An 11,247-nucleotide genomic window follows, 5' to 3' on the forward strand; every position below is an offset into this window, starting at 1 on the left:
GGCCCCTTCTCTATTGTGCCCCCCGCCACCCGATTCAACTTGCCCTCTCTCCCGCTACAACGGCAGCCCACGCACTGGTGTTGCGGAGCGACCGTTTTCTCCCTCCTTGCCTCGGGTGCACGGGAACCTAGCTGCCGCTACTTCCCGCCCCCCTCACTCTCCGACTCACGTCTCCCTCCCCCTGTGTGCTTTTTTTCTTTTTCTTTCTTTTTTCTTTCTTTTTCCCTTTTTTCCTCACTCACCTCCTTGCGCTACATACATGTGACTCCGCCTTCCTCTTGCCCTGCATAGCTGCCAAAGGCCGCTGTAAATCTGCCAAGGCGCCGAAAATCAATCACTGTCACAACTGTTCCTCTCGGTTTGATGTATGTAAGAACGACCGGGCACCCGGTCTGGTGTCTTCACTACCAGGGCCGAACTGCCATTATTTTGTAAACCCTGATGAAGATCGGTCCACCGATCGAAACTGCCGAAATTAAATACTTGTTCTGTTTACCTTGTAGCACCACTCAAGTTCTTTATATATATATATATATATATATATATATATATATATATATATATATATATATATATATATATATATATAGAGAGAGAGAGAGAGAGAGAGTTTTCTCACGTTATATTCGTGTTCGCGTCATATACGTGCATATACGGTAAGTGTTTAATTGGTTTCTGAGTGACGTGTCACACGGGACCACGCACACAGTCCGACAGCCGCTGAGCCAATTCTTATATTTAAGAATTAAGCTGCGTAGGTGCAGCTTTGTCTTGCAGAGGCCGCCAAATTTAATGTCTCGTCATCGGTCACAAGAAAAGCGAGGATAATAAAGTAACATCCCAAGCAACAAAAAGACCGTGGCAAAAAGTCGGCCCGACGTCTCCGGCCGACTGCAAAACGGTTGGCCCGACCTCGGCAACCGAGGGCGGCCCAGCTTTGGGGATTGACATTGGCCTAACGTCGGCCGATCGTCGGCAATCGATGTAGGCCCGACCACTGTGGCCGACTTGGCCGACGGCGTCCCTTGCGAGGGCCTACCAAGGCTTTAGGTACGTAGTCAGTCGGCCAGCCGTAGGGCCATTCTATTTGGCCAACGCAGCCGAGCGCATGCCACACGCGGGCCAGCCATGGCCCTGACGACAATAATGGTCGGCATTGCACCGGCCCGGTGCTGAAAGCCGACGTTGCTTTTGACGCCCCGAATAATCGTAGCTTTTGCATCATGCATTTACAACAGCATGCGCATCATGCATCATGCTTGTGTGGTGGCCGGCATAGAAGTACCACACGAAAGCGAACGCTTTTTTGTACTTTTCATGCCACATAAATGCCAGGCAAAAGATTCTGATACAGGTCTTTATTTCTTGTAATTGTATATGTACACCGACACGTTCACAAGTTTCAAACACTAGTTCATATTTGGTGGGCTTGAAGCAGGGTCACGGCGCCTTCTTTCATTCCGGCCTCCATCCCTGTCAGCTGCTCCAACCAACCAGCGTTTTGCGACTCCAGCCACTGATGCTATAGTGAAGCGTCAGGGAACGTGCTCCTCACAAATGCTGCAAGAAAGCGGCACATATAAGAAAGCTGCCCCCGCTTTATAGTTCAGTTGGTGAGTCGCATTCCATTTGAAGAAGTGAAACAATCAAAAAGATCATAAGTCAGATATTCACGAAACATTAAAGAAACGACAACAAAGCAATATTAGGGACGTGCAAATCAGTATCGAAGCTGTCAGGAAGAGTGGCTGGACGACACAAATCGTGTAAGTACCGGATAGTTGGTAATTTATATGTCGTTAGCAATAGGGGGAACTGAACACGGAACCATAGCAAAACACGCATACACAGTGGCTACTGTGTCTATAGGTAGCGCGGCTATTTACACCACGATAGGTCTTGTTGCTTCCCGTGAGCACTGTATGAAACAGCCGAGTTGAAACGCTGATCCAAAGAACGCGCCGGAGCCCGGAGCGCGCCAAGCGGCACAAGGAGGTGAATAGGTAAATGTCTGGAGAGGCAAGAGGGGAAGCTTATGGCATGATACATATACTTGCTGACATGATGGCAACGATGATAGGTCTATGTTTTGCAGAAAACAGTTAGCATACACGGGTTAAAGCAGAAACAGCATATACAGCATATATTATATGGTGAAGCAAAACAAACTCCTCAAAAGCAGTGGCAAAATATGGACGCCGCAAGTAGAACTCACTTATTACGGCATTATTTTATTAAAGAAAATGCTAATACTGGACGCAGCAAGATGCAATAAGCAGCAGCTTGTTTGAATGAAGAAAAAAAAAACTAAGCATGCAGTTGGTACCGATGTTCGCAACGTGCACTAGAAAGCTGATTGTTATGCCATATTTCTTACTTATATTCGTGATGGCCATGAGCTTCACGAAGGCGTGCTTCCTCCCCTGCGACCCTTTCCAGCTGAACTGCAGTGCAGCTTCATTTGTAAGTATGCCCTGCAGAATAGTGCTCACGGCACGACCGGTGTCCGTTCCTCCGTATCTGGAAAAAAAGTTCACCTGCACGAACCAGCGCACGTAGAGTTAAACCAGACATCCAAATACGTGGTTATCGTGGTCTGTAAAAAATAATGTCCAGGATAAGAAACGCTCTCGTTTTAAATGTTTTACCCAATAAAACAAATATATCTAGAAACAACGTTCTATGACAGAATGGCATATGGCTGCGGTATTGTATGAATGACAAAATGAAAATCAACCAAATATTAAACATGAATACATAGTTTCTCTAAAAAGAAAACACAGCATGTCATTCACCATCTGTTCCATGCGGGAATCTGAAGCTAAATATTCCTCTAAGATACGCTTTAGAGCCGCCCAAGGAAACATGAGGACAGGAAGGATAGGTTCACCGACTTTGGTCGGAATATCAGTGAAAAAAAAAACCATCCAGGCAGCGCGATAAATGAATACAACACATAGTTGCACAAACAAAATAGCACGCAGACTGCCACGAGACAAATGTATAGGTATACATAACGTCGAGACCGCGGTGACAAAGTATTACACGTAAACTACGAAAATGCAACAAAAGAAAAATTGAGGAAGAACTTACATATGGGCTATCCGCAGGGTTTCACATACGTGTCTTCTTGTCTGATGTTCCTAGATCTACTCTAGTCCACATGCGGTGAAGCGCGCCACACACAATCCATTCTTACCTGCAATGCACCAGACGTATATCATACAGGTATTTACAGTTATGTTTTTTCATCTGTGGGAAGGAATGAAAGCAACTTCTAAATAATTATGACTTTTCCGCAATAATAACCAGACAAGCGTCTTACCCAATTTCTTCCCGAATGGTGATAACAGTTCCGAGCGTAGCAGGTCATTCGCACACTGTGCTTCAATTTAAGCAGTGTCGTTCCAGTGTTTCCTAGAGAAAAATTAACGAGAATACAAGACGAAAAAATAATATTAGAAATATATACATGAAAGTACGTCTCACATTTCCCTGTCCCAACTCTCGAACGCTTGATCCGTTCTCATGTAAAGCCTCTTTTTTTTTTCTTCCTGTCAGAAAAAATAAGCCCGAAAGACAAGGAGTTTATCATACGTTGCAAAACCATTTACACAATACAAAGCGGCCTTTGTTCACTTGAAAAAGACAGTCATGCATTACACAACGTGAAATTAAAATGCCACTTACGAGTACGCATATCTTGAACGGCGAGATACGGCGGCTCCACTGCATGTAAAGGGCTTGCGCTGTTCTTGTCCATGTCACTTTTGTGTAGCTTGCGTTTATATGCGCAGTCCATGATAACAGAAATGCACCAACTAGTCTACCATGAGACGCGGAACGAGCTGGCATCCAGAGCTAGCATTTGGCGGCAACTCACGCACCCGCGCCATTTGGCGGGAACTCGCCTGCGCCCCTGCAAGCAAGCGGCGTTGGCCTGACGAAGAAAAAATAGACAGCAAGGAAAGTCCCGTTTCGCTTTCTCGCCCCGTCCTCGCTGGTGGGAGCTGATGCTGACAGAGAGAATCGCCCGTCCCTGCTTTCCAAGAACCTCTTCATTCCTTCTGGGAGAGGGAGAGGCGACAGCCCAAGACGACCTCGGTTCCCCACACTTTTCCTTTTTTTTCGTTTTTCAGGCGCTTCCTGTGAGCGCGTTACCGTTTCCTTTTGGTGTGTGTGTGTGCTGTGCACGTGCGTGCGTGCGTGTGTGTAATGAAAATCTGCGTTCTATATTTTGCAGGGATTGGTAGCGCTATACGAATATGTATATACCTTATGTGAACAATAATTTTGACCTCTTCAACGCGTCGAACAGTACTTTGGGTGCTATGTACGTTAGCATGTAGGTTCTGTTTTCTTGTTTGGGAGTATTGTACAAATATCGTATAATCTTGATTGGTTTCCTTTTGTACTTGCTCAGTATTGTATACCTGTTATTACCGGGTGCAATTGTCTTTGTTTTAAAAGTGTCGCTGTAAAGGCTCTGCCAAGCGAAAGGGGGCTGCGGCTTTGTCAATCTGTATCTGACAGCTTTTTCTGCGCCTCTGCTGTCTGTACCTTTACAAGGCAGAAATAAATAATTTGAATTGTAATAAGTATTTATCGTCAAAGCATCACGTCTATATGTGCACGAAGTTCGATAGGTGCATGCATGCATACACAGTCAATACGCTTTCCAGAGAGCTTTGCACGAAAATGGTAGATATGCTTCACAGGAGACGGCGCTTGAAAAAACACTCATGATATACCATGAATTTATTAATTCTTAACTGCTTGATTGTTGAACGTCATTAGTTAATTGAGCGAAAATTGGAAGAATTTGATCTAACTCTAGTTCTTCCCAATCAAATCCACGTCGACAGCAGAAATGCTCTATTTTATGATTTACATTGATTGGCATGCAGCCTTAATTATTCTTAGACGAATCGACAATAGCTAGAAAAATTGCAGATTTTGACATCTCTTCACAATTCGCCTTCGTATAATCGCTTCTTTCACCCTCCCCAGTGAAAACATTCAACTGAAATGTTTCCTAGAACTGTACAGTCCACGAGTCGCCTGCGCTTAGTTCGTTTGACGATTTTTTCTGTGCTGCGACAGGGCCGTTTACAATTAACGCGCCGTTCGCGAACAATTTTGCTTGACTCTTTCTGCAGTTCAGATGACTATTACGAGAACTGTCTAATGCAATATCCACTTGATTAAATTTTGTTCCCCGTTAAATAGTTATTTTCTCGATAGTTTAACTACAAAAGAAGAAAGCAATAATGAACGACACAATAGTGTTGCAAACATATCCGTTTTTGAAGTATTGAAATCTTGTGCTTTTTGGTAAAGCAAATGTAATACTTACGCGATATGTCTTCTTCTTGCGACTTGCACACTGGTCTCCACGTACTCTTGCTCTCATAATAGTGGTCGTTGCATGCGCACCCGCATATATGGCGAAAATAAATTTGATTCTGATTTCATTATTCACTCTAATTACTAGAGTTCTATCAGTCCAGAACAAAACACAGAACCATCCTTTAGCCGGAAGGTGGTCTAACTGCCAGATGAACTGTCACTGACGTCTGTATGTGATGGTTGCTGTTTTTCCCCGTGTGATGAACCGCCGTCATCGCTTTTGTATAGCTGGTATATAATCCGTCATTATATATATTCGTCCTTCAACATTTGTTACGCAAAAGCAACAACAACAAAAAATTGCTGCCTCTCACTTCTTCAAAGGACTGCGCAGCCTGTCGGAACGCACTGGCGCGTGTGAACGCATGGCCTGAAGGTTCAATTTCAAAGTGTTGTTCAATTGCTACCTGAACCACTCGTGAAGACCTTTCGTGCCCCGTTACTTTATTATGCTAGCTTTTCTTGTGACCGATGACAAGACATTAAATTTGGCGGCCTCTGCAAGACTAAGCTGCATCAACACAGCTTCTTAAATATACGAATTGGCTCAGCGGCTGTCGGACAGTGTGCATGGTCCCTTGTGGCACGTCACTAAAAAACCAATTAAACGCTTAGCGTATATGCACAAAATGATGCGACCACTAATATAACATGAGAGGGGACTTTCGGTCTCACAAAAAAAAACGATATATATATATATATATATATATATATATATAAAAACGATATATATATATATATATATATATATATATATATATATATATATATATATATATATATATTCGTGTAATATATATATATTACACGAAGTGCGCATGCGCACAAGCATGATGCATGATGCATGCGCATCATGCATCATGCTTGTGTGGTGGCCGGCATAGAAGTACCACACGAAAGCGAGCGCTTTTTTGTACTTTTCATGCCACATAAATGCCAGGCAAAAGATTCTGATACAGGTCTTTATTTCTTGTAATTGTATATGTACACCGACACGTTCACAAGTTTCAAACATTAGTTCATATTTGGTGGGCTTGAAGCAGGGTCACGGCGCCTTCTTGATACCTGATAATATTTTTTTCACTGGCCTCTTTCTATAAGAAGGACGAACATTCTAGGCAGCGAAAAAAGTATGAGACATATTTCATCATGTGGTAAATCTTTTATTCATAATATTCATTCCCAGAAAATATGATACAATGAAACGTTGATCCTTAAAAGCAAAACTTAAAGTTAAAGCGTTTTCAGATCACTGAGAAAGCGTAAGTCTTTATACGAGTTTGGTTTAAATGCGCAACGCAGTAAACAAATCCTTTAATGTAGTTTGCACCCATGATATTTCTTTGCTTGTTCTTGGCTTTAAGTTGGTTGCACTAAAATTGGCCATATGCCGCCGGATATGTTACATATTGCATACCATTAAGGCATATGCACATCACTAGTGCCTTTTCTAGGGATGTGTCATCGCTCATCTCAGCGTTTTCCTGCTGACGGCCGCATATGAGGAGCCTTGTTTCCCCCCAGACACTGCATGACCTTATAAGGTCGCGTAGCGCTATCTGAAAAAAAAAAAAAATCTTTATACGCAAAGTATAATACTTTAGAGATGAAAATATGTTTCCTTTAGGCTAAATGTGTTTAAACTAGTACCTCTTGCTTTTTCACTGCTTTAACATTGATTGCACTTCTGAGATTTCTCCTACTGACTGCTCTTAAAATGTTGCGGTCCGGAAGTTTTTAGAATTTGGGGATATGGGAAAAATGGTCAAATCACCGCATTAATGAGAGCATGCATTGCAAGCCTGCTTCTGAAGCGACGAATGAAGGCTCAGAAAATTTCAGTATTTTTGATAAGATCAGAAGGAACATTTTCAATTTTGTTCATTTTTATCAATCCTACTTCCAAACATTTATTTGCTTTCAAATGGGACCTGAAAAACAAAATAACGATGTGCAAAACGCAAGTAGGTGAGTCACATAGCTGCAACTGATATTATTCCATTATACTCTTGATAAAAATAAAGTTTAAAAGTTCGAACACAAGTGGCAACGCTTTTGATAGAAGCTTTCATTATAGAAGCAAAAATGAGCTATAAAAACGCAGTTACGCTTTATTCTAAACCCAATGGAGATGGAAATCCTGACAAGAATGGCATTCTACGTGAACTTATCACACGTGAACTTTCACTGTGGACATAGACATGTTTGCAGCTGGAAATCAAGAGCTGCAACGGGCAGAGTACATTCGTGTTCATCGAACACAGACACACTTCCTCTTTTTATAGCTAAAAATGTAAAATATGCAGAGCTACACAAGATAGATATCCTAATGCAGAGTGCAATTGAGGTTACAAATTAAGTATAGCGCGTGTGGTTGCAACCTCGCATGCAGCGCTTCGGAGATGCAGGTTACTGTCAGTCGACAAATAGCTCACAAAATTATGAATTTTCACATTATAGGCCGCAGTATACTATGAGCGGCATACGCGGCAACTACACGGCATACACGGCACACCACATCGATGCGTCACTAACAGAGTTCTAAACCATGAGAAGAAGCACAGTGAAAAATGCAGTGACAACTAACTCCAAGCTCGCCACCCTTGCCCGAGGCGAAATGGCAGCGGGCACAGAGAGAACGGTGAGTTGGCGAAGATAAATTAAAAACAATAGAAATGGTGTGAATTTGGTACTTCAGCGCAATTAGCTGAACAATTCAGAAAAATCCAACAGCCCGGTGTTAAAACTTGTTAAACAAGCACGATGATGACTGCTATCTATTTCGATCAACGCTACTGCTCGCTTTTCAATAAATTCACCATTACGGCAAATTTTGCACCACACATCATACAAGCACATACCGGAAATCATGACCAATTGGCAGTCAGCCGCTATTTAACAAAAGCGAACCATGAGTATTGTTCTTACCTGTATATTTAAATCGTCCATGAATAGCAGGTGAGGGACCGCTACATATATCCATTATCCATATGGCGCTGGAGCCGTCAGACCGCGGTGGATTCTCTCTCGTAAACTCTCGTAAACTCGGCACAGTGCACAATGTCTGCAGACACCACCGGCGTTGTACGCCATGAAGGTCTGTAGAAGTGAGCGTGGCGATACTATGGCGATACACACCAACTCTGACAATTAGACCGGAAGCTCTGCGCTGCAATGAACGAACGTCGCTCGTGGCAGTCCGCCGGAAAATCCACACGAAAAATGGCCGGGTGCAGTCTTCAAAACACCACGGTCTCCTTCAGCCCCCCCCCCAAGAAAAGTTTCGCATTCACCGCAGGGCAGTGAGAAGACACACAGCGTTGTTTTCCCTCGCCCACGCTCCGCGCAGATCTCGTGATATAAAACGGATCCGCTATTCGGATTTTTTATATGGGTGATGGAAAGTTCCCACGCGAGCGCTCTGCGGGATGTTAAGCGTGTAATTTGCGTTTCTCACGCGTACGCGGCTCGCTCACGCTCGCACAAGACAGAACCATGGCAGGCAGTCTTGTCCTCATGCTTACACAAAGGAATGTCACGCTTATTTTCGGTCACGGGTGCCTGAAACGTCATCCGCGCCTCACTTACATGCGCGTCACGCTAAAACTCACAGTTTAGCGTGAGATTAAGCGTGGATTTTTTTTTAGTGTATACTGAGGTATTTGTGTTCTTTTACTCGAGGTATTTCCTGGCCCTGTATTGATACTGTCTGTTCACTGTTTTCATTGAGTACTGTTTACCATAAAAGCTGATTTCCTAACACTAAATTTCAAATGTTAAATTCTCACCTTCATGTGCACATATATTCTCCAGGCGTTGCATAACACTCCGCTCGTTAGCTAGCAACACAATGTCGTCCGCATAAAACGAACCTGGAAGCTACTGCTCTACTATTTTAACCGCCTGTTTGTATGAGAGATAAAACCCAAAATTGCTTCCCTCTAGCGCCCTTTTCATACTTACCATGTACATCACAAACAGCAGTCCCTAGTTGATATCAACTTGCTTCTCGCTCCTCATCCCTCCCCATTCAACGCAAACTGTATTTTCTAGGTAGGTCTCTGTCAAAAGCTATATAAAGTCGTTGCCTATGCCTTCCAGAATATCCCACAAAATTTTGTGGTCTACGTTGTCATACGCTCCGGTAATATCTAAAAAAGCCACATAAAACAGTCTCCTCTCTTTGGATATTTCAATACACTGAATAAGAACAAATAAGTTATCATCCAGACGCCTATTCTGAACCCGTTCTGAAGTTCTCCCATACCATTCTCTGCCCATGTTTGCACTTGTAATTTAATTACCTGTATTGCTAACATGTATATTGCCGATATAATGGTCAACGGTCTATGTGGGTGAATTCAATTCTTTTCTCCGTTATCTTTATACATTAAATTCATTCTACTTTGTCTCCGGCTGTCTGGTATTCGCCTATCTTGTAAGCCTTTTTCTACTGCTTCCCACAGAGCTTCCTTACTTTTTGATCCTAGTTCGCTAATCAGCCTAACGGGAACCTCGCCTAACCCTATGGCTGTGCGCTTTAGAATTTTCTCTGGTTCTCGTTAACGCTCTTCTTCTTTAAAACTACTTCATCATTGCCTTGGAATGATTCGGTCGTTATTTTTCGGATGTAATTTAATGTCGCTTCTCCTTCCATTTTTTTTATCTTAGTCTAGGACATGCTGTTGTGTTCCAGACTTTCTGCTTAATAAGTTTGTGTGTTTTCAAAATATTCTAGGCGCGGCCTTCTTTTTCTCACGTATTTCCGACAACCAACGTTCACTTTCACCTTTGAACTTTGCTTGAACCAGTATTATAACAATAGATTTTTTTTTCTTCCGGTATACTTCTAATTTTCTGTCTACTTCAACCTGTGGCAACTGCACTTTCTATGCCTGCTTATGTTCTCGTAATGCTTTCTGTCGTTCATCGATCGCTTCGGGTATCACGCTGTTCCACCAGCTTTTTTGACTTCCTTTTTGTTTTCCAACAAACGTGTTGCTTCTCCTTCCTAATTTCTCTCGTCATTACATTTAGAAGCTCATTGTATTCCCACTTTTTGCTTGGCCATTTGCCGTGTTCTTTCTCGACTCCCGCGGCTATATTTGTTATTTGTTAAGCGTTCAAATTTGGACTGGCCGTTCTTCGCTCCGTGCTCTCCTTCACAACTACATATCCCATTTTCAAAATGGTGCGTTTATGGCCAGTCCTTGTGTTACTACAGTCTTACTCGCCAATGGCTCAACTTATCTCAACTGATCTGAACTTATCATAAATATCTTCCGTCATCAGACAGTAACCAATAGTCGATTGCCTATTTCCAACTTCCCATCTGATCTGACCATCAGATTTACGGACCGTAATTACGATAACGAGGTTACGTTGCTCACAAAGGTCCAGCAATAACTTCCTGTTGTTGTCGGTATAAACGTCTAGATCCTGTATGTGGGCATTCATGTCACCTAACAGGGTAATTTCGGCATTATTTCCGAAAACGCCTAATATCAGCACTTAGGCATTCCGCTAAGCCTTGGTTCTTCTCTCTGCAATGTTTTCTCGTTCATAAATACGTTAAGCCCAGCCAAGTTTTATTTCCACTCATTGTGCCTGAAAACCAAAGATGCCCTTGACACTTTGAATATGCTTTTTCCCATTTGAACATTCCGGCCCCCCTCCCTTTCCTTTCGATTTAGTTCTGTTGCAACCTTCCCAAACATAATTCTCAATGACTGGTGCATCTTTTAAGTCTCTAAGGTGCGTTTTTTTATAACCGCATACACCCCGATTTGTTCTCTATTTAACTGCTCCTCAATTTAAAAGCGCTTTTCCTTTCTTCTG

The 11,247-nt window shown here is 42.7% G+C and overlaps 1 long non-coding RNA gene across 2 annotated transcripts; it reads right to left on the reverse strand.

Moving 5' to 3' along the window:
* Nucleotides 1–1,343: 1,343 nt before the first annotated feature.
* Nucleotides 1,344–4,573, reverse strand: LOC126547081 (uncharacterized). 2 transcript variants are annotated; one of them, XR_007602652.3, is made up of 5 exons: nucleotides 3,691–4,572; nucleotides 3,326–3,554; nucleotides 3,094–3,252; nucleotides 2,378–2,537; nucleotides 1,344–1,560 (listed from the first exon to the last, which is right to left on the reverse strand). It is a non-coding gene; the product is annotated as an uncharacterized lncRNA (long non-coding RNA). The 2 variants fall into 2 exon arrangements; XR_008608918.2 differs by lacking the exon at nucleotides 1,344–1,560 and having other exon boundaries at nucleotides 1,958–2,537; nucleotides 3,326–3,550; nucleotides 3,687–4,573.
* Nucleotides 4,574–11,247: the final 6,674 nt, after the last annotated feature.

This window comes from Dermacentor andersoni, chromosome 1 (genome assembly GCF_023375885.2).
Source record: "Dermacentor andersoni chromosome 1, qqDerAnde1_hic_scaffold, whole genome shotgun sequence".
NCBI lineage: Eukaryota > Metazoa > Arthropoda > Arachnida > Ixodida > Ixodidae > Dermacentor > Dermacentor andersoni.